The 20642-nt window shown below is 42.7% G+C and overlaps 1 protein-coding gene and 1 long non-coding RNA gene across 11 annotated transcripts in view; both read right to left on the bottom strand.

Moving 5' to 3' along the window:
* PARD3 (par-3 family cell polarity regulator) overlaps positions 1 to 20642 on the bottom strand; it is a 658805-nt gene that overhangs the window by 444787 nt on the left and 193376 nt on the right. The window lies entirely within an intron of this gene.
* LOC127044384 (uncharacterized) lies at positions 17010 to 18172 on the bottom strand. The gene is made up of 3 exons (XR_007772467.1): positions 17874 to 18172; positions 17426 to 17537; positions 17010 to 17201 (listed from the first exon to the last, which is right to left on the bottom strand). It is a non-coding gene; the product is annotated as an uncharacterized LOC127044384 (long non-coding RNA).

Below are 20642 nucleotides of genomic sequence, written 5' to 3'. Positions count from 1 at the left end.
AATACATGCTCCCCAGCCCAAATAGTACATATTCCATTCTTACAGGTCTGTAATAGATGGCCATAAAAATAGGGTAAAATAAAGACTGAATTTCCTGTCTTCTAGAAAGTTATATTAAGAAAAAAGATTTCAATAGTACAAGCAGGCAACATGTTTTAAAGTAACTAACATTTGTACATAGGCTAGTCAATAACATTGGGGTAAATCCAGAATTTGATCCCTGACTGAACTACTTTTTGAGGTTACATCTAATCCACTGTTACAAACAGATAAAGTTTATTATAACCAAACCAAGTTCCCTTGGATTTAAAGGGCTGCTGGAAAAGGAAATCTCACCAAAATTATTCAGAGAATATTTTTGTCTCTTTCCTTTTTTTAAAGGATATTCTTTTAAATAACATCTTTCCAGGATCAACTTAAGTTCTTAGTAAAAAATTAAGGCCTCAATTCAATAAAATCCTTAAACTTTATCTATATTCAGCACAGTACTTTATCATATTTTTAAAGGACATTGGTAAACAAATATCTGAATGAATAATTATAATATATTTGTTCAAACAGGCTGAAATATCAATATTTTCCTACAAAAATTTTGCATTTTATTTAACAAAGGACTGTGTCATGGAATCCTGTTAAAATGGTGGGATGTAACGGTCATTTACATATAATAGGAATCTTTCAGTGATGATTTCCTTTTTAATAACAGTAATTGCAAAAGGTTAATCAGTAATATTAATTCTAAATTTTTCTGCACAAAACAATATTTTATATAGATGTAGATATACCTACACACACACTTAACATTCCTAGCTCAATATGTACAATAGTAATTCTCAACTTCATCTATAGCATCCATCACATCTGGGGAACCCCTTTTTGTTAAGAATCTGCTGATTTGATACAAATAGCTCTTGTATATAGTAAGCATGTTTTCTAAACAAACACTACAATCTAATTATAAACTGAGTTTTCAGTTACTCAAGCGCCTCCACTATCAATATGATTATTTTTGATGTAAATCTCTCTCTCTGGGAGTTTAATCAGCCAAGTCAGGAAAACCTAAATTAAATTAAAGAAATGTAAACTAGACCCCCAAAGCCCAGAAGTAAAAGGAATGTTGTTAACAAATTTTCCAACGTTACCTTGAAATTATACATTTTATAATTATTTACAAATGTAGCTAATTGCATAAGAAATAAAGCACTGACTCGGATTTGTGGAAATCTTTTTAAATTCTCTCTCTCAGGGATTGGTTCAAGGGGATTGGTAAAAGACTTTTGCTTCTGGATCACTACAGTCAGATGTGCCCCCACAACTGTTCAGAGGGCTTAAGTGTAAGAAAGTAGTGGTGTTGGCAAAATTTCCTACTGAAAACGGATTGAGAAAATCCATCTCCACAACCAGTTATAAAGGACATCTTCATTAACAGTCTACGCAGAGAAGTGAGGGACAGAAGGGCAAGAAGAATAAACTACTCCCAATCTTAGAAGTAGCCTCTTCTAGGTAAGAGTTTAGGCACATCACTGGAATAATGCAGGGAAGCCTGCACTGCCTCTTGTCCATGACAAACCCAATCTATTAACAAAATGGACTTACATCTCCCATCCATCGTTCAAGACACTAAATTCACTCTTACCTATAAAGACCCTCAATTCCCTAACAGAGGCACAGAAATTCAATCTGAATACATGCAAACCACATACAATCATATCAAGTTGCAGAAGACAGGCAAGACTGCAGGAACTGTTCAATCATTCTACATTGGCAGAATAATATATGATAGATAGTACATTCAACTGATGAACTAATTACATTTCACACACAAAAAAATGCTTAAAAGTAGGTCTAATTAGGAATATAACATTTTTTACGGTCTGAATGTTTTCATCTGCAACCTCAGGCTGGAAATAATCGTGACTTTCTGTTACAGACTCAATGTACTCTGTAATAATTCTGAATACTATGCATATCACCACATAGCAGGCATGAAAGCTAGATCTAAAGTCAAAAGTAAGGTCCCTGGATTTGGCCTCACTGTAGTGTGGCATACTGAAAGTTTTGTGGCAACTTTGTTTGAATTTAAAAAAAAAGATGCTTTTAATGAAAAGCAACAATCACTACAGTAGCTTCTGTCCCAGTTATTTTAGTATTAATTTTCCCAACTGGAGCAGTATTAGAGCAAGTTTGGTCTGACCTTTCACCTTTAGATTTCCAAGTTAATCCATAGAGATGAACAGTACCGTTAACACCTCAGAGCAATGGTTTTAGATAATCTGAAGATTCAGAAAGACAACACTGTGTCTGTTCACTCTTTGTTCAAATTTTCAACGCTATCGTCATAAACACAAGGGCTCGAAAAATAATTCTAAATGGAAGCTGAGAGTCTCGAGAACAATTCCGCTGGAATACTGGACGCTGTGGCAAATGCCACTGAGTACATGGAAGTCTGCCTGTGTGTTCTCCAGGAAGGCACAGAGCAGAAAACCCACAGAAAAATGACAAATGGGCAGCACTGAGAACACAGGCAGCTACACTGTGCCATCCCCTGCACTACTGATTTCTTGCTATTTTATTCTAAATACATGACAGGTGTGCATTAAAAAAAAAAAGCGTGCACCACAGTAGGAAGTACTGGAATCAGGGAACAAATTTTTTGTTGCTTGTTCTTCCTCCTCCCCCTCTCTTCCTGCAACACCAAAGAGGGGACCAGAATGTACATAACACTGGGGCATTCAATGGCAGCCAGCTGTGCAAACAGGGCCAGGAGTCTTTTAGGAGTACACAGATGTAGAGAAGGCTTATGTTGAGACAGAGGTTCCCAGAGTATATAGTTTAACTGTCATCCTAACACAGATGAGACTATGACGTGGACAAGAGATACACTCTTCAAACTCCTTCCTTTCTGAGGAGGTACAGCAATCATAGTTGAAGAAGGGAACACAGTTTCCTGGGATAGACTAATATGGGAGCATAAGAGCACTTTCTAACTTATTTTTCATACACACACACTCTCCGACCTTATAGATGTATGGCTATATTTAAGATATTGTTTGCCAGGGTAATAATTTTGGTTCCTCTTATGAGACGCTCAACATTCCTCCTCCATCCATTCTCTGCAATAGCCTCCTCCATTGTGTGAAACAACAAGTAATGAAATTTCCATTTTAAGAAAGGAAACATAATACCCATTAAAGATGGTGTCATCGAGAAAAGCACAGCATTTTAGTTCTTTCAGAAATATGTGAAATATACATCGAAAGTAAAGTAACACTTTACAGCAATATAAAGAAAACAAAATGGGTATAAATCTGGAAAGGAAAACGCTACTAGAGGAATTCTGATGATGCTGTAGTAAACCTAAATATTGTACTAAAGATATGTGCAAGACAAAAAAAACCTGTTCTTTCAAATGTATCTGTGTAACAAATTTCATTTGAACAAAGATGCTAAATTTCTTACAGGAACATTAGGGGAAAGTTGCAAATTACATTTAATAAAAATATATAAAATGCTGACTCAACTTACTAAAACAAAATTAGGGCTGATGATATAAACTCACAGGTTGCCTTTCATTTCTGTAAAGTTTATTTATAACTAAATAGTGACCAAGACAAGAAAGCCCATCATGGGATATAAGAATTTATTGTGGATGTGCTTTAAGTTAATTTCAGCTACAGCAGTTTGCTATTCATCAGCTCTTCCAGTGCCAATTAGCACCATTAGGATTGTGTATAAATATTTCGAAAACATGGTAGCAATTACCTTAAGGAAATATTCCACATAAAAAACAGGAGGAGATTTTAGGTGAAATGCCAAAAGGTAACAATGTTACCAACGCATGAAAAAAGTTGTAACACGAGACCACAAAATTATATATCAGGCTTCGCTGTGCACAAAAATACAAAATGCAAAACATGATATGTACACCCTGCTTCCATTAAGCACACTATAATTATTGTTTATTATCCTAAAAGATAAAATGCCTTCAAAATGAAAATAAGAGCTTTCAAAACTCTTCAGTTTGCCTCTACTCTGTAGCGTTAATGAAGTGATGATGACAAATATCTAGTCAGTGAGCTAAATTGTAAACACTTTAAAATGCAACAGATCTAGGCCTCTATCTCCCTTGTCAATTTCTAATTTGACTGCATTGCTAAACAGAAGAGTAAAATTAGACTATGAAACTATGAGAATTAAGCAGCTTTCCACCTTTGTTCCTGAAGAGCTGAAAAGGACCCTTGAATTTCCTGGATTCTGCAAAAATGTAGAATCAGTTAAAAAAAAAAAATCCTGTTAGCTATAATGACAGAAGTATAAAATAGTCTAGCCAATCATCCCACCCTACCGCCATCCCCGCAAAAAAAAGCTCTGTTAAAACTACAGTGTAGCAAACAGAAATACTTTATCATTACTGTTTAAAATTGGATATAGTGCCATAAGTGTGCACAGTATTTGAGAAAGCTTAAAAAAAATTGACCTAAAAATTGAAAAGAGCCCCAGAACAAAATTTCATTGTCTGAGGCTGTCTACAACTAGAGACTTTACAGTGGCACAGATGTACCAACGCGGTTTGGCCACTGTAAAATCTCTTGTGTAAACACCTTAAGCCGAAGACCAACAGTAGACAGTTCTGTGCACACTACCACTTATGTCAGCGTACCTAATGTCACTCAGGGGGATGGTCTTTTCACACTCTAAGCAACATAAATAGTAGTGTGGACATGGCCTGAGGTAGATATTACAGATTGGGTAAAGTTTAGGGGCAACCTCACTGAGAGGTCCCAGGTGCTATTCATGTACCCCAATCAGAGTATTCAATCAGTCCCTGACTATTCAGTGTTAAAATGGAGAAGAACCTTTCTATTTACTCCTTTCTTCTCTCCCTGCAAGCCTGCTGGATATCAGGTGATGGGTCTTCACTACTCTAATCCCACTACTTCTAATCTCACACACAACCTCCTAACCACTGGGGATATAGACGGGTTTTCAATCACACTACTACAACTAAAAGCCTCCTTGCTATTACAGAAACAGATGTCTTATACTTTACTCCACCCTGAGCTTTTCATTTGCATGTTCTCTCTCTATGTTAATACAGTAACTCCATGCTTAACATTGTAGTTCTGTTCCTGAAAAATGTTACTTTAAACAAAACGATGTTAAGCGAATCCAATTTCCCCATAAGAATTAATGTAAATAGGGGGGGGTTAGGTTCCCGGGAAATTTTTTTCGCCAGACAAAAGACTGTATTTTATAAGTCAGAGGGTGGGATATTTCCCAGGGAATGCCTCACTGCTAAATGATGAACTAGCACGTGGCTGACACCTCAAGAGTTAACACATTGTTGTTAATGTAGCCTCACACACTAAATGGCAGCATGAATGGGTGGAGGGGAGACACCATGGCAGAGAAAGACAGAGACTAGGGTGACCAGATGAGAGGGAGAAAATATCAGGACACAAGGGGGGGGGGGGGGGAAGCAGCAGCTGAGTGCTGCCGGTGGAGTGAAATATCGGGACAAATTGTGTCCCAACCAAAAGGATATGGGACAAACACCTAAATATCGGGATGTCTGGTCACCCTAACAGAGAGACACGCCCTGTGTGTGTGAGAGAGAGAAAGAAGCACATTGCCCTTTTAAGTACGCTGACCCCACTCTAAGTACATTGCCCTTTTAAGTAGATCAGCAATTTGAGACAGCAGCTGCTGCCAGAAAGCTCCCTCCCTCCTGAGCTCTGTCCTGTCCCCCCCCACCCACCCACTCACTCTGTGGAGATGAAGTAAAGAAGCAGGGGGCAGGAGTGTGGGAGGGAGACACCCTGACATTAGCACCCCTCTTTCCCTCCCCCTCCCAGCAAGCAAGAGGCTCCTGGGAGCAGCTCCAAGGCCAGTGACTCTCAAACTGTTATACTGTTGACCTCTTTCACATAGCAAGCCTCTGAGTGCAACCCCCCCTTATAAATTAAAAACACTTTTTTATATATTTAACACCATAATAAATGTTGCGTGCAAAACAGGGCTTGGGGTACAGGCTGACAGCTCGTAACCCCCCCATATAATAACCTCGTGGCCCACTGAGGGGTCCCGTCCCCCAGTTTGAGAACCCCCAAGGCAGAAGATAGGAGCAGCACACAGCAGTGGGGGAAGGTACAGCTGAACTGCCTGGCAACTGATAGCCTGCTGGGCAGCTGCTGCACAGGGAACTTAGGGGAGCAGGGAGCTGATACGGGGGCTGCCAGCCCACCCTGTTTCAAAGCCCCCACTAGCTAGCTCAGGGGTAGGCGAACTATGACCCAGGGGCTGCATCCAGCTCTCCAGACATCTTAATCCAGCCCTCAAACTCCCCCTGGGGAGAGGGGTCCCAGAGCTTGCCCTGCTCCAGCCGAGGAGCAGCGTTGGGGACTTGCCCTGCTCTGCACAGCTCCTGGAAGCAGTGGCATGTCCCTCCTCCAGCTCCTACACATAAGGGCAGCCAGGGAGCTCCGCACACGGCCCTTGCCCCAAGCACTGCCCCTGCAGCTCCCATTGGCCAGAAACCGCTGGCAACGAGAGCTACCAGGGCAGTACCTGCAGACAGGGCACTGTGCACAGCTGCCTGGCTGCACCTCCGTGTACGAGACAGAGGGGGGACATGTTACTGCTTCTGGGAGCTGCGTGAGGTAAGCGCTGCCTGGAGCCTGCACCCTTGACCCCCTTCCGTGCCCCAATTCCCTGCCCCAGCCCTAATCCCCCTCCCACCCTCCAAACCCCTCCATCCTAGCCCGGAGCAACCTCCTGTACCCTGAACTCCTCATTTCTGGCCCCACTTCAGAACCTGCACCCCCAGCCAGTGCCGTCACCCCAACCCCCAATTTCATGAGCATTCATGGCCCGCCATACAATTTCCATATACTGGTGTGGCCCTCGGACCAAAAAGCTCGACCACTTGAGATAGCTTCAACTGGCTGCTCTTTCTGCAAGCAGTGGACAAAGCTGGCGGATGCCAAACAACATTATAAGGGAGCATTGTGCAACTTTAAAAGAACGTGTTCTCTAATTGATCAGCAACATAATAACGAAACAACATTAACCAGGACAACATTAAGTGAGGAGTTACTGTAACTCCAGAGCCTGCCTGCCCCGGCTGCCACCCAGAGATTCTGGACAGTTTTGCTGCTGTCCAATAGCAACAAAGCAACCAGTCACTGCTGCAGCTCGACAAAGCTAGGAGCAGAGGCAATGGCACTAGACTGATCTGCTAACCAACTCAAAGATAACATCTGCATCCATTTATAGCTAATTCACATAAAGTAAATTATCTCTGAAAACATCATGGCTAAAATATATTTTTTTTTTAATGAACACAAATTCTTGCCAAAATTGATGAGGTAGGTCCCCTCAGTCTTCAAACCAAACACCACATTTTTTCTGAGGAGAGTGGAAAAGTGGATTTATAAGCATGACATTTAAGGCAAAGAATGCCTTTGTAAATTTTATGTATGTAAAGATGCCATATTAACTCGGTCCTTTTGATACACACATGATTTTGGATCCACACTATAGAACACAGGTCCCCCAACTGTGGGGCGTGTCCCCCCATGGGGGCGCAAAGGAATATTCGGGTGGCAGCTGGGGACCGGGCTAGCCCCCAAGGGAGGGGGGCATGCACCACCTAGCTCCACTCCTGGCCCCAGCCCCAAGGACTGACAGTCCCCAGCTGCCAAGGCACCACCCCTGCCCCCAGCTGTGGCCCCAGCCTCAGCCCCCTTACTCTATGGGATAAGGAGGGCCATAAGGTAAAAAGTTTGGGACCACTGCTTTAGAAATTACTTTGAAAAGACAGAAAATGCATGGAAGGGGGGGGATGATAAACAGAGGCTTTAATTTATATGGAAAGGCTGGGAAATACACAAAGATTACAAAGACAGACAAAAACTGAAGTCCCCAAGGGAGATCCTGAAAAGGGGTTAAATGGGGAGTTGTAACAAAAATCTCCCTGAACTCAGAATATTTTTAAATGCTGTCCTGTAAGATATGAAGCAATTGTCTACTGTCATTCCAAAACGATAAATGTAGTCTTCTAACAATATTCCACAGCTTTATTAACTTGGGGAAAGTGGTGAGCTTTCAGCATTAAGTGAGTGTTTTTCAAATGCAGTTATAAAGGAATCCAGCTGTCCTAAATTTTCCAAGAGAGGAAAGAAAAACTACTATTCAAACTTTGGATCTGGATTAGAGAGGCTCAACTCTGACAGAAGACTTCAGGTTTGCATCAAAGAATTAACATATTGTTTTGAATGGCTCACTTCTTCAGCTGAGAAAGATAAACAGAAATGAGCAAAGGGGAGAAATCCAGGTTACTCCTCTCCTCCCATCTGAGAAAATTAGTAATTGACAGAATTTTTAAAAAGTTACAGATGCCAGCAACTTTTCCAAATCCCCAAAATCTTTTTAGATATACTGTCCTGTAACTAATCAGAATGGTGTCTCTTTCAAATCTCAGAGAGACAACCACTGTAATTTCCCACTGAGTCAAGATATATTATTAAACTGCCAACTTCAGAAAAAACACTGAAATCATCTTAGTTTTCTTTATGCAAGAAAGACAGAAAAATGCACAGATGCAGAGTACTCACACAGTCCTCTTGCTTATATACTTTCTCCCTATATGAAGGATTCTAACCTTCAGCTAAACATAGGATTCAGCAACCAGAATAAATGGAGTTTGAGAATAGAAAACTGCTTTATTTATTCTGATACACAATAAAGGATAGTACTATTTCTATGAATGATTACTTTTTTGGTAGCATATTTACTAAAATGCTTTTTCTTCCCTCAGTTACCCTTTTTTATTGCTACTTCTGCCTGGAAATAAGATGTCCAGCCATTTTGTAAAACAGCATGCAAGACATTTCACAGTTCATAGTACTGCTGTATTCTCTACAGAAATGTTATTTACCGCTTATGACAACAATACCCTTCAGTGACTCAGCAATATTTATTAAGGTCATGTCTACTTACTGGCCAAATCGGCACTGCTCTGATTGATGCAGTAGTGTCTATTTAACAGGTCTGGTGAAGGTAAGCTAAGTCGATGGGAGAATGCTCTCCCATCAACATCTGTACTCCACCTTCCAGAGAGGTGGGAGCTCAGTCAGCGGAAGAGCGTCTCCTGTCCACATAGCGTGGTGTGGACCCCACTGTAAGTTGACTTCAGTTACATGACTCTCATACCTGGGAAGCAGCGTAACTTAGATTAACTTACACCGTTAGTGTAGACCAGCCTAGGTATCCTTTCAGCACCAGTACAGTAAGAGGGACTACCCCTTCTATTTATAGGGGATGTACCTGATTGGTATAAAAGGATGTCTGAAACCAGGGGACAAGCCCACAGAGAAACACTTTTCAATAAAAGAGCAGACCTTGTAACAGTTGGGAGGAATGTGTCCATGTAAACTGATGGATCTCTCTTTGTTTTATGAACATTTATGTTTGGAACCTTCAGTGTGGATTAAAACTTCCATTTTGTAGCAGAAAACAGGCTATGTCTATGGGAACTGCATCAGGGCCTTCAAGGATTCATCAGCATTAGGTAGCTCTACCCTGATTGAACAAAGGGGAGTTAATTACTCTGTCAGCAATCCTGCATGGGGCTGCATTGTGGAAAATCACAGCTGAAGGATAGGAACAAAGAAAAAGCATCAGAGACAGCTCTCAACATTGCATGCTCTCTAGCATGGGGAACCATTTCATCCCCAGAACCAGACAACTCAGCAGGAGGAATGGAGGGCAGAAAGGACCCGGTCTTCCTTACGGACTTGGACAAAACTTTGACACACACGTAAAAGAGATCAGATGAAGGGATACTGCATTCTGGTGTTTGTTTTGCCTACATCGGTAATGCTCTTGTGTCATTTCTGAGTATGTGCATTAAAAATAAGGAATACAGGCTCTGCAAAAAGCTTCTTAAACTGTCACATGGTCCCAGGAAAGCTAAACTATAGAGTGCCCATGGAGATAGACTTTGGTGGGGAGCATGCATATGCAACTGGGGAGGGCAGGGGGCACGGCTTGGAAGAGCTGAGGCACTGCGGGTCTCCCTGCCAAGAGCCGTGTCAGACATGAGGTCTCCCTCAGCAGTGATAAGTCACTACTCAGACTCAGAGAAATTAGTAGCATGTAAGATTCTACATCTGGGTCCAATACAGCACACTGGTGACCACCACAAAAGGTGGCTCAGCCAGGGCTGTAACAAAAGGGCCATTCACTGAGAATGTATCAAACTCACTGATGTTTAAATCTGGGGTCTATTAAGTCAAGTGCCTCAGCTGATTCCAGCTGCTGAAACAGAACATGGACTCAAACCAAACGTACACCTGCATGCAAAATGGTTTTTTACAAGACAAGTATAGATCCACGTGGAATGGCAGGTGGGATAACACAGGATGACAGGAAAACAATTAATTTTCCTGAGAACTACAGAGTCTCAATCTACCACAAACAAAATTAGCTATAGGGTAATACCAGTAACAATGTCAATGAAACCAATTACATATTGGTGGGAGTAGGGCTGGAAGGAGGAGGTCCTGCACAAACACCACGTTAGCACATTTTTAAATACAAATTAATTCTTAAACCCACAGAAACATATAAAACAATTACAGTCAAATTTCAAAATGAGAAGAAGCAGGGAATGGTATGGAGCGTCCAGTAGGTGTCCTGACACGCAATCCAACTTGCCAATGCTACATTCAAAAGAACTTGCGAGGTAGGAGAATTCCACCAACCTCATGGTAAGGAGCCAACATTGAAGAGAGAGAATCCTGTTGTTTCAATGGTAGCTACCACAAGCAAAAATTCTATAGTAAGAGCCCTTAACTGCCTGTCTACATGTCATGTCACAAAAGGACGTGACTCAGTTTCCTTGTGTGTCAAATTAAATTTTCTTTGTATTTTGTTACTTCATGAATATAGTCTTCTTTTAGCATAAATGGAAGAAACACAGGATTACTGTCCGTTACTACACGGCACTAAGACTGTGCTATTATAAAAGAAAATGGCTAGTCAAAAGAAACAATTACTACCACTCAAAAAAAAAATCTATAAAGTGCTGCTGACGAAAAGGATACACTTCACATAGCTTGTAGGCCCACTAGCAGACAAATTGCAATCTTTACTGTAAATTGTTATTCTATAGTTTAATAGAGTTACTCATCCAACAAAAAAAATGTACAGATAAACAATGAAAAGAATGAATCCCACGATGGCTATATAATTTGACCTTGCTCACTTACTGAGACTAAAAGTGCACATAACACTTCAAAGACAAACATTGCTTTGAGAAACGGAAGCAGAAAAATACAATGGATGTGGATGGCATTTAAAAGTGATCCTATGATCCATAATGTACTGTAATATTGCATGTTTTACAAAAGTGGGATTTTATACTGATTCAACCAAGAAGTATTTTGTAATGAAAAAAAAAGTCATTTCTCAGTTCATGTGTTTTTCAAGATGTCTGCAAATAAATACATTTTACCATTTCATCTTTTTCTTTGATGGGGACTGACAACTTTACTAGGAGTTAGGTTATGTACAGCTAATAAAGTAATGTGATTATTCCATTAGTGTGCATAATTATTGCAGAATAACTTATTAAACCAATGATTTCTTGGCTCCTCTAAAGAGAAAAGGAAAAATTAAATTTACAGAGCTGTAAAATAAACAAGAGCCTGAAGTATACAAGTATTAAATACCAAAAGTATAATGGACTGTAAGCTCCCAAATATCTTTTGTATCCAGGAGAGCGGACATGTACAGCAAGCTTCCATGGTGGCAAGGGAGAAGCAACAATTATGCACAATGTGCAGAAGTCCACATCAGGAAGGCATATATTATGTATGGTAATACATCATTTAGGGTAGTGGTTTTCAACCTGTGCTCCGCGGACCCCTGAGGGGCCGCAGACTGTATCTAAGATTTCCAAACAAGTCTGCAACTCCTTTTGAAATTGTTTAGGGATCTGCAAATGAAAAAAAAAAATGGTTGAAAACCAAGGATTTAGGGGATAGGCAGTATTCAGAGAAGTAAACTTTATATGATTTGGAATTCATCATATACAATGAATTCAGTGTGGTACGTTACTTGGTTACTCCACCGCCATTCTCCCTACGGTTGTCTTCATCCCTTGGCTAACAATAGCCTGTGAACCATTTTTCTGCATAAAAATCTCAACTTGTGGGGGGTTAAGCAGTGAGTTCTACCACCCCTTTAGTTCTGGCATGAGTTCTATTCATATGTTAAACAAATTCAGCAAGAAGAGATGGAACATGGGCCTTGTCTACACCTAACAACTTCAGTCAGCCTAACTACAACACTGAAGGATGTGAAAAATTCACACCCTTAGAGATGTAGTTAAGCTGATCTAAGTCCCACTGTAAACAGTGCTCGACTGATGGAAGAATTTAGCCATCCTCTCAGAGAGGTGGATTTGCTACAGCAACAGAAAAATCCAGCCTGTTGCTTGTGTAAATAAGTGCTATGCACCAGCACAGCTGCAGCTGTGTCACTGTAACATTTCTACCCTTGGAGAACATCTAGTCCACTCCCTGCTCAGCACATTTGACCTCCTTCTTCAGTCTTAATGCCAGATTTACATTTTTACTGGAAATTAGAGGAGAAAAAATGTGACTGTCCCAAACTGTTAAATTCATAAGGGAAATCTGCCACAGTAAAGATATAAAAGATTCCTTTAGTTCCCCTTCTATGAATTCCATTCTATTTTTCGCTTCCCTGACAATACAGATTACAAATGACACCAGTCCAAATAATACAGCATAAAGTTCAAAGTCCTTCTCTCCAGCGTGTGTATTTCAAGGAGAGATTAGCTTTCTTCAGTGGTTCCAGAGGAACTCAGGTATTTCACTTCGTCTCATAAGACATCTATCACTCAGAGTTCACTCTAAGTCCACTATTTTTTAACATTAACCCTACTGCTTTGAAATCTGTAACAATACATTATGGTAAAAGAAGTGATTTGGTACCTGTTCACACAATGCTATATTATGCAGACAAGCCGCAGTATGCTGACTTGTCCTTGCAAGAAAAAGCTTGCACCATCCCCACCCGTCCGACAACCAACCTTCAGCAATCTAACAAGAAGGGCTTGGCAACAATTGAGGGATTACTGCCTCCTCTCTATGAAAAGCTCATGTTCTGACAGAATAGTGTAAAACATGGCTTTGGAAAGGTCACTGCAACTCATTTTCCTTCTTCATTTACCCTGCTTATGGTCTTCAATCAGCTTTTCCCTGATCACATGACACATAGAATCCAGGCAGTCATAATTTACATTCATTTGCAACTGAAGATGTCCTAAACCATGTTTTCTCTTCCCCACTAATTCTCCCTTCATTCAGGGACCATCCTGGAGTAGTCCTGCCACTTAACTCCTTTCCTTCAGTCATTAATCCAGGATGGGCAAACTTTTTGGTCCAAGGAAATTGTATGGTGGGCCGTAAATGCTCAAGAAATTTGGGTTTGGTGCAGGAGAGGGTGGTTGGGGGTGTGGGCTCTGGGGTGGGGCCAGAAATGAGAAGTTCAGGGTGTGGAAAGGGGCTCTGGGTTGGGACAGGGGGTTGAGGTGCAGGGGGGGAAAAGGGGAGGCTCCAGCTGGGGGTGCGGGCTCTGGGATGAGGGGTTAAGGGTCCAAGAGGTTGCTCCGGGCTGGGATGGAGGGGTTTGGAGGGCAGTAGGAGGATCAGGGCTGGAGCAAGGGGTTGGGGCACCAGGGATCTCAAGGGTCCAAGCTCTGGGTAACTCTTACCTCAAGCAGCTCCCAGAAGAAGCAGCAGCAGCTGCATCATGTTCCCACTCCAGCTTCTATGGCATGTTCCCCATTCTGTCCGCAGGCACCACCCTTGCAACTCCCATTGGCCGCAGTTCCTGGACAATGGGAGCTGCACGGGCATCGCTTGGGGCGGGCTGCCCCTACTACGTGTAGGAGCTGGAGAGGGGACATGCTGCTGCTTCTGGGACCTGTGCAGAGCAGGGCAAGCCCTCAATCCCGCTCCCCGGCTGGAGCAGAACAAGCCCCAGACCTCACTCCCCAGCAGGAGCTCGAGGGCTGGATTAAAATGTCTGGAGGGTCGTAGTTTGCCCACCCCTGCTTTAATTGAACATCTCAAGTGCAGTGTTTTTGTAAAAGATGATTTAAGTGCCTGTTTCAATCTCATTGTATTAACTGCCTTAGGACTCATGTGCTGAACGGGGGATTCACAGGAGTTCATAGGAGCTCCTTGTTGATATGGCCAGCAACAGGTAGACAATCTCAAGTTTGTTTGTTTGTTTATTTCAGTAATCCAATCTCAAGCACTATTCCTTGCAGAGTTAACCTTGAAAATGTAAACTAATGTAAACCAATTACTAAGATTGAAAAGGAAACCAGTTACTAGGGTAGAAATGGAGACAGCAGCTGTGCTCCACTTATACCTTTTCCACTCTGTCTCACAGATAGATTTAATAATGTAAAATGAACCAGTTATGTTTGGGTGTGTTCCAAACAATTATCTCACGAGCCCCCTCTAACACCTCTAGGCCATCAATGTCCTTAAAGGATCAGTGGCCAAAAATCTGTTACTTTTGTGTGGGAGGCAATCAGAGATCCACCCAAATTACTCTGCTTCTTCATTCATAAAATATGAATGAAATAAACCTCTGTGAATTTGGGAAATGTTACCATTTTACAGACAGCGGCACTGAAGCACATCTAAGTTATGTGAGTAGCCCGTGCTCACACTGGAAGTCAGTAGGAGAGCCTGGACTAGAAATCAGATCTCTTCACTCCCGGTCCTGTGCTTTAATCACAGAACCATCATCCTTCTCAGTCATAAAATCAGAGTTAGAAACACATAAACTATATATGGCATTTTCTAATTTTCTAAAGTTGTTTTGAGACAGACAGTATATTCAGTTTTCCAAAAAAAACCAAATCATTGCATTGGGAAACAGCTGGCATGACAAAGAAAAGAAGCAAATTTGGTGTAAAGCACTAGAATGAAATTTAAAACCACAAATAAATTAAAAACTTTGGGGAGCTGTGAAAGTAAGTTAGAGTAAGCACTTTTCAATTCTTTATCCAATCATGCAAACTACACACAGGGTGGTGGAATTACTATACTATATTATGTAATTATAGTAACAGAGAAAGGTATGTAAGTATCTCTGAAATGCAACTCTGCCGGAATTCCCAAAGAATTTCAAAGCGAAAATGTTGCTTATACTAATTGCTATTAAAAATAAGACTAAAGATAGGACCCTGATACTCTCTGAAAAAGGAAAGACATTTTAAAACTACAGTGTTCAATAAATATTGAGAATAAATTTAAAATGACATTTGCACATCAATGGATGGAGAGTCACTAGAAGAGATTAAACTTTTAAGAGAATCCTTCTAGAGTCACTGTGTGTGCGTGTATGAAGCACACTACTGTACTATAGCTTTGACCAGAACACTAATGGGTCCTGCACAGACCTTTTTCCCAGATGAGCCAAATGGGAGCTTTCTTCTGATTAAGCCATTAGGAGTGGAACTAAACTTGTCTCAGCTGGAAGCTGTTCTCTGCATATCCTATGATGTGCAAAAGATTGTCTTCAACTATTCTTGATGCCTAAGCAATGCAAATCTCATAGGATACAACAAAGTATATGCACCAAAAAAAGGAAAAAAAATTGCATCATCATCTACGTAAATCAATACCCATTACTGACTATTTGGTTGAAATGCATCTTTTATTAAGCTTCTTGAAAGATACCTTGTAAATCCTTTCTAAGAGATGTGAGAAAAAGGAAATAAGTTACTTAGATCACATTAACTAAGAGCCAACGTTCAAAGGCAGCACTACTAGCTTCCAATCTTAAAGGTTCCTTGTCCAGCAGAGCTATGAAAATAGATGGAAAACCTGCCTGAGAAGCAGACTTGGCATCAGAATTACAATGTGCACACGATACATCCTATGAATAGCAAAAATAATGAACTTTGCAGAGGTCATATTAACATAGTTTAATATGCCTCCACAAAGGCGTATTCCCTGCCAGGTCTGATATTTGTCAAATAATGTATTTTAAACAGATCTGTGATAGATATTTTCATAAATGTGAAGAATTTAATAAATAAATACTACAGAACAGTATTTTGTATTAAAAGAATTAAAAGAAATTGTACAATAAAATGTTTCTTTGTACGATTTTCCTGCCTTTTTAAATTGAATAATCATGAAACTGTACAAGTGTTCTGAGTTCAGTTAAGTAATTTGGAGGTTTCAATTACATTTTGTCTAAAAAAAAATATTGCGCACACATTGTCTTCATAGAATATCAGGAAGTCATCTAGTCCAACTCCCTGTTCAAAGCAGGACCAATCCCTCAGGCAGATTTTTGCCCCAGATCCCTAAATTGCCCCCTCAAGGATTGAACTCACAACCCTGGGTTTAGCAGGCCAATGCTCAAACCACTGAGCTATTCATCCTTCATCCACCCACTGACCCACCCCCACCCCCTCCTGGAGTTTGACAATAAAAACTAACGAAATGTGGACATAAGTTGAATTTCCTAAAATTTTTCTCCAAGCCACATAAATCAAAGAGCCCAATCTTATACTCTGCTGAGTGCTTCCAACTGCAGCTACTGATCACTGAGGGCACCTAGGGCAGGTCTACGCTATTGCTTAAGTCAATCTAAGGCCATGTCTACATCTAAAGTTTTGCAGCGCTGGTTGTTACAGCTGTATTAGTACAGCTGTATAGGGCCAGCGCTGCAGAGTGGCCACACTTACAGCAACCAGCGCTGCAAGTGGTGTTAGATGTGGCCACACTGCAGCGCTGTTGGGCGGCTTCAAGGGGGGTTCCGGGAACGCGAGAGCAAACCGGGAAAGGAGACCCGCTTCGCCGCGGTTTGCTCTCTCGTTCCCGGAGCCACCCAGCAAACCGCAGGGAAGGAGACCTGCTTGCTCTGGGCTCCGGGAACGCGAGAGCAAACCGGGAAAGGAGACCCGCTTCGCCGCGGTTTGCTCTCTCGTTCCCGGAGCCACCCAGCAAACCGCAGGGAAGGAGACCTGCTTGCTCGGGGCTCCGGGAACGAGAGAGCAAACCGGGAAAGGAGACCCGCTTCGCCGCGGTTTGCTCTCGCGTTCCCGGAGCCACCCAGCAAACCGCAGGGAAGGAGACCTGCTTGCTCTGGGCTCCGGGAACGAGAGAGCAAACCGGGAAAGGAGACCCGCTTCGCCGCGGTTTGCTCTCTCGTTCCCGGAGCCACCCAGCAAACCGCAGGGAAGGAGACCTGCTTGCTCTGGGCTCCGGGAACGAGAGAGCAAACCGGGAAAGGAGACCCGCTTCTCCGCGGTTTGCTCTCTCGTTCCCGGAGCCACCCAGCAAACCGCAGGGAAGGAGACCTGCTTGCTCGGGGCTCCGGGAACGAGAGAGCAAACCGGGAAAGGAGACCCGCTTCGCCGCGGTTTGCTCTCGCGTTCCCGGAGCCACCCAGCAAACCGCAGGGAAGGAGACCTGCTTGCTCTGGGCTCCGGGACCGAGAGAGCAAACCGGGAAAGGAGACCCGCTTCGCCGCGGTTTGCTCTCTCGTTCCCGGAGCCACCCAGCAAACCGCAGGGAAGGAGACCTGCTTGCTCTGGGCTCCGGGAACGAGAGAGCAAACCGGGAAAGGAGACCCGCTTCGCCGCGGTTTGCTCTCTCGTTCCCGGAGCCACCCAGCAAACCGCAGGGAAGGAGATCTGCTTGCTCTGGGCTCTGGGAACGAGAGAGCAAACCGGGAAAGGAGACCCGCTTCGCCGCGGTTTGCTCTCTCGTTCCCGGAGCCACCCAGCAAACCGCAGGGAAGGAGACCTGCTTGCTCTGGGCTCCGGGAACGAGAGAGCAAACCGGGAAAGGAGACCAGCTTGATTACCAGAGGCTTCCTCCTTCCACGGAGGTCAAGAAAAGCGCTGGTAAGTGTCTACATTGGATTACCAGCGCTGGATCACCAGCGCTGGATCCTCTACACCCGAGACAAAACGGGAGTACGGCCAGCGCTGCAAACAGGGAGTTGCAGCGCTGGTGGTGCCCTGCAGATGTGTACACCTTCAAAGTTGCAGCGCTGTAACTCCCTCACCAGCGCTGCAACTTTCTGATGTAGACAAGCCCTGAGTTACGTCGCTCAGGGATGTGAAAGACACTACCTGAGCAACGCAAGTTACAGTGACTTAAGCGCTGTCCACACCAGCGCTATGTTGGTGGCAGACGCTCTCCCATCAGCACAGTCTTCACCAGATGCACCACAGCGGTGCAGCTCAGCAATGTAGCACTTCTAGTGTAGACCTGCTCACAGAAATTTGCGGATCAGGCCCCAAAACATCATCATTTTTTGACGATATACTGAAAACCGAGAGTTGAAAAATACTCCAAAAGTGTAAAGCCAAAATGTGATCTATTTTATTTGCTATGTATACCGGCTTGAATTTCAATGATATTTTTAAATCCTCTCCAGACAATAGTGGATCAAAAAAATGGTTGCAAATTTACTGATATCACCCTCTCTGCTAAGGTTATTAACATGAAGTCCAAGTGTTATCCAACCCCTTTTAAACTAAACATATCCTACTGTCTGCATTTACAAGGCTATCCTAAGATAAGACCACACTTCTATATCTCAATGCTTCTGTCATGTTTTCCATCTGTGGACCTCAAACAAATTTACAAACTAATAAATGTAGCTTCATGATACTCTTTTGAGGTAGAAAATATTATTCCATTTTTAGAGATGAAGAAATCAAGGTATGAAGGAGTATAGCATCTGTTTAAAGTCCCACAGGAACTTTGGAGCAGAGACAGAAATGGTACACAGGTGTCCCAAATTCCAGTCCTGTGCCTTAACAATGAAGGCATGATTTGTCCTTAATGAGATTGCATCTCTAGTTCCATCTACGTCCACATGATCTCTTTTAATGGTAGTCATGGAAGGTGCTAGGGTGGTGGCAATAGTAACACACACACACGCACATGCACACCAAACAGAATAGGAAATACCGGTGAAAGCTGTCCAAACACTGACATATCTAATGAGCCTCAACACCACTATATAAAATATTACTGCTAACGCTATGCTCATTTAATATCTGGCTTCTCATTTATTAATGGTATTATATAGCACAAGGAACCTAGTCAAGGACCAGGAGCTCATTGTGTTAGGCGCTATACAAACACAACAGAAAAGATGGTCCCTGCTCTAAGGGGCTTGCAATTTAAATAGACAAGGCAGATAAGGTGGAAGGGATGGAACACACAAGCCGAGTGAACACTGTGATAGCAGCAAACATGTTAGTACCATCATGATTTATTTAGGGATTAGTTAGGAGGGGCACAGGGCTAGGGAGAAGAGAGGCAGGTATGGAGTTAAGCTGAAGCACAGAGTCTGAGGGTGGGACTAAATAGCCAGTGGCCACAGGGCAGAGAAAGTCCAATTAAAATGGAAAGTTCGCTAAGCCCCTGCTTTGGCTGCTTATGCCCCTACTGCCCGGAGACCATAGCTGGCTCTTCTTTAGAGCTTATTCCCAAATGGTGTGGGAGGAGAAGCCACTACCAGGCTTCCTAATGCCCAGTAGTGGGGAAGGTCTCTGCTGAGCCTATTAACAGAAGTGCCAATTGTGAAAGTGGCTTTTGTGATGTGAGCCATGACACTAGGGATGGTGTAAAAATCCAGGTAGATAAGATACAACAAATTCATTTCAGAGAGACCAATAAATACTCAGTGAATTGATACTGACTCTTAGCTATTGACTTCTTCATCCCCTCAACCACACAGAAACCTTCATCTCTAAAATACTGGTTTGAATCCAGCTCTGATTCACAGTGATTGAAATCCATTATTGTCCGCTGGCTACTCAATGGTGTATGTGAAATGCGTTACTGATGTTCACCTAGATCGGGGTGGCCAAACTGAGCCTGAGAAGGAGCCAGAATTTACCAATATACATTGCCAAAGAGCCACAGTAATACATCAGCAGCCCCCCATCAGCTCTTCCCCCCACCGCCCCCAGTGCCTCCCGCCCACTAGCAGCCCTGCCAATCAGTGCCTCTCCCTCCTTCCCCGCACCTCCTCATCAGCTGTTTCCTGATGTGCAGGAGTCTTTGGGGGGGAGGGGCAGGACAGAGGGCATGGCAGGCTAAGGGGCAGGAAAGGGTGGAGTGGGGACAGGGCCTGTGGCAGAGCCAGAGGTTGAGCAGTGAGCACCCCCCGGCACATTGGAAAGTTGGTGCCTGTAGCTCCAGCCTGGGAGCTGTCACCTATACAAGGAGCTGCATATTAGCTTCTCCGGAGCCACAGGTTGGCCACCCCTGATCTAGATCTTATCAGACACATGACAGAAATCATGAACGTCCTTCACAATTGGCACAATTTGAAAATGTAATTCACACTGGCATCTCTAACTGACTAAATATATCCAGGTTCAGTGCTTTAAAATCTAAGGTGAAGCATAGCAAAATGAGATACCTGCCTGTTGTAATTTTGGCTTTTAGAAATTCAAAGTAATTAAAACGAGCAATACCTAAATTTATTTTCTGCGATGAAAGATTTTGAAAGCAACTTGTCAGAAATAAAACCAAGATGGTTTAACT

The sequence above is a fragment of the Gopherus flavomarginatus genome, chromosome 2 (genome assembly GCF_025201925.1).
Source record: "Gopherus flavomarginatus isolate rGopFla2 chromosome 2, rGopFla2.mat.asm, whole genome shotgun sequence".
Lineage (NCBI taxonomy): Eukaryota > Metazoa > Chordata > Testudines > Testudinidae > Gopherus > Gopherus flavomarginatus.
The sequence above is the reverse complement of the archived record's forward strand: the minus strand, read 5'-3'. Positions and strand labels throughout refer to the sequence as shown.